We start from the raw sequence: 4002 nt of genomic DNA, 5'->3' as shown, positions 1-4002 counted from the left end.
CTGATCTGAATTATGGGTTGTTCTTCCACCTTAGAGGTGAGGTTGCTCAGTTTCTGGAAAATTGACATGTTTTTTATTGATTCTAAGATATTTTGTTTTTAAAACATATCTTAGTATTGAAATAATTTGTCTTTACGAAGAAGGTTGTATAATCTCAAAAAAAAATTGAAAAATTGTATCCTAATGAAGGACTCTTTGATAACAACAAAGTGTCTTTACGAAGTCAAAAATAGAAGGACATACATATCCCTCAGTTATGTCATTGATATGGTAAATGTGCTGAAGGAACCATGACAGAGGAAAATGTTGTCTGGAGAGAAAGTTCAAACAAAAAATATGGCATGAAAAAGTATAAAAGTTTTCCGTTTCCTAAATCTGAGGAACGTGTCCTCATGAACCAAAGTGGTCATCAGAAGAGTTAAAAGTTTTTTTGGTTTCTTAATCTGAGATGTGTTATTTGTTTTGGTTTTTGGAACTGTAGAATGCTATATCTTATGTGGAAGGGGAAAAATAAATACTATGGAACTAAAGTAACTATAAATGTGTGGGAGCTAAAAATACAGCAGCAGTACGAGGCTCTTTACTTACTGGACTGTAGGTTTTTTAGAAAAAAAATTATGTTAATGTTTTTAAAAATTTGAAGCTTCTTAAAATAAATATAGTATTATTTGTATAAACTTTATATTTTTACTATGTCAAATTGAAATAGAAATAATAAGAATATTTCTATTATTATATTTTTTTAATTATTTTTGTTAATATTGTATTATTTAACGATAGAGAATAATGAAAGTTGTTGTCGTTTTAATTCAAATCAAAAATATTTATTAACAATAACAATATGATCTCAGAACTATTTCCATTATTTTTTTGTTTATAATATTATTTTTAATACATAATAATTTTAAATGTTTCATAAGTTAATATAAATTCATGTAAAATAATTTTTATAATAACTTCTCGTCCGTAGGGCGGACCGATCCTAGTTTATAAATATAAAAATGCTTGCGTAAAAAGAACTCGTGTAAACCATGAGTCAATCCCTACGTTGCATGGAAGCTTCATCGGACGTCCGCTTCCCGCTTCGGAACCGGAATTGGAATCGGAACCTTGTGGAAGCTTGCGGAATCTCGCTTCCAAAACGTTTCTAAAATATTCTCTTTAAAAACCTGTTGGAAGCTTACGATTCCGTTTTGGAATCACGCTTCCGTTTTAAAAAAAAAATGTAATGTATATCAATAAAATATAAAACCATAGTTTTAATCTATATTAAAAAAAAATAATAGTAATGAATATTGAGTTATAAATATACAAATATTAAAAAAAATACTATAAATTTTCTTTATGCATTGAGATTTTTTATTAAAGATATATCACATATTGAAATATATTGTCTCAATTATTTATGAAGTATTAAAAATAATTAATATAATATTTTTTTGTAAACTTAATTTATGTGTATTTTTACAGTTTTAATATAAAATCATTTCAAAATTATTATAAATGAATAAATGCTTTATTTCAAATGTAAATCATATAATTTTTAGTCCTATTTTTTTTTAAAAAAAAAATAAATAAATATATATATATATATATATATAATATTTATATATGGATATACGCTTCCAACACGTACCCGCTTCCTAATATTTTAAAAAATCTCGCTTCTGTGCTTCTTTACGCTTCCGCTTCCACGTATCCGCTTCCGTTTCTATGTAACATAGGTCAATCCAATACATATGTGTTTACACGAAAAGCTAAGAAAAACATGGGCTATTTGATTCTTTAAATTTTATATCTAGGCGAGTTATTTATGATAGCTCTTAAATCGCATGTCGAGTTTGGTTTTCATAATAAACTTATTCGAGAATGTAATTTACAAATGAAAATACATAATATGAGTAGATGGTAAGAAGGGGTTTTTTTTCCCTACCATCATCGGCCTTACTTTAAGCATAAGAAGCCAAAACCATAACTTTGTGCATAAATAATTTAATCATTATAGGAAATTGCAAAGTCTACAGTTTCAAAAAAAAATTGCAAAGTCTTTACAAACATCTATAGTTGACGGTATCAAGGCAACAGGAACATATCGGAAACTGAGCGACTCCTTTTTTAAATTACCGGAAAGTAACATTCAGACCTTGATCTTCTGCATATAATATTCTTGTTCTAAAATAGTTGATGTTTTGAAAAGTTTTTGATGTTTTAAAATACAAGATGTTTTGGTATTTTTATATTAATTTTGTGTTATTATAAATTATGTGACCAATTATGTTTTATAATTAGTTTGATTATTGGTTGCATTAGTTTTTGAAACTGAAGGAATATAATATACAAAACAGAAAATAAATTGGAAAGAGAGAATGATACTAAAAGTTCTGAATTTTCTTTTTATAATTCAGTTTTGACAGTAACAACATCAAAACAACATCTCACAATACCTCAAATCTCTTCTCCGAAAAAAACTCATAATAGTTCATCTGTATATAAACACAAAATCACAATCAGCAAACCAAATATATATATATAAAGCTTAACATTCAAAAATAATAATAGAAATCTACTAATCAAAAGCAAGACAAGTATTCACAGCACAAAAAAAAAACTCAGCGGAAGATTGATAAGGGCTGTAGCTTTATATTTTTTGCTGTAAAATTTAATGTGTAGATTTATTTATTGTAACTTTCATTGCTGTAGTTTTCAAAAGCACTAATTTTTTGCTCTGAAAATAAAGTTTTGTACAGCCATATTTTGATTTTTCAGGGATTTTTTTGCTGTGAGTTGTTTAAGGAAAAAAAAGCTCGATTGGTTGACATATATAGCTCTAGACTAAATTTTGGTTGTCCAGAGCATCCCTTCAGTCACTTTGTTTTGTGTTGAGAATGCATTATTTATATACTCCCTCCGTTTCATAAAGTTACATATTTTAGAGAAAAAAAATTGTTTCAAACAATCTATTTTTTTTTTGCATTTTCAATGCATATTTTATTAACTAATTGTAAACTTCAAAAAACTTAATTGCACTTATTAGATTTTTATTGGCTTAAAATTATGGAACAAAGAAAATCACAAAAAGGTAAATTCAATGTGTTTTATTAAAATGTGTGAAATTTTTTAAATATGTAACATTTTGAAACGGGTGGAAGTTAGCTTTCATGATAAGCTATGAAGTAAAATACTCTCTAATAAATATTAAAAGAATATTATGATTTTAAGGTAAAAAGAATATCTCGGAAGTAACTTGCAGCAGAATTTTGATTGAATTTTTTTATTATAAATATTTAAATATCGAATGCATGATATTAGGAAGAAGATATCTTGTGATTTGATTACAACAAAATTTTGATTGACAAATGCTACTATATCTATTTAAATATTAAATATAATAATAAACAAAAAAAGAATCTAAAAATATATATTGCAACAACTTTTCGAAGTAACAAAATAATCATATATACCATGCTATAATATTTAGGTAAATCTACAACAAATATCAACAATGAAAACTAAAGTAAGATTAGATTTAATTCATATATACCTTCGTAGAAACACTGATCAATTCATAAATACCTTCGTAGGGAGAGAGAGGTTTGAATTTATAACAGTTCATCTGCGTATAAAACAAAATCAAAATCAGCAAAGCGTAACTTCAAAACAATCTAATCTTAAAACATATAATTCAATGCTACTAAAGGATTAAATAATCCTATCATTAAATAATTCTTGTCTTTTTTACTATATTTAATCATTTCCTAAATTAATTATAACTAATAAATATTTCGTCAACAATAATATATACTATATATTTTTCTCAATTTGCATTTCAGCGAGAATTCGTCTGTCATTATCTCCCCTAGATTATATATGCGAAGTGATTTTACCACATGTCATTTCTACGATCAATTTCACAAAACAAATATGACATGACTACTGAAATTGATGACATATCTTATAGTTTAATATGATATGGACAATTGCATTTAATGTTAATTTATATTT

Source organism: Brassica oleracea, chromosome C4 (assembly GCF_000695525.1).
Source record: "Brassica oleracea var. oleracea cultivar TO1000 chromosome C4, BOL, whole genome shotgun sequence".
NCBI lineage: Eukaryota > Viridiplantae > Streptophyta > Magnoliopsida > Brassicales > Brassicaceae > Brassica > Brassica oleracea.
Note: the sequence above shows the minus strand (reverse complement) of the source record.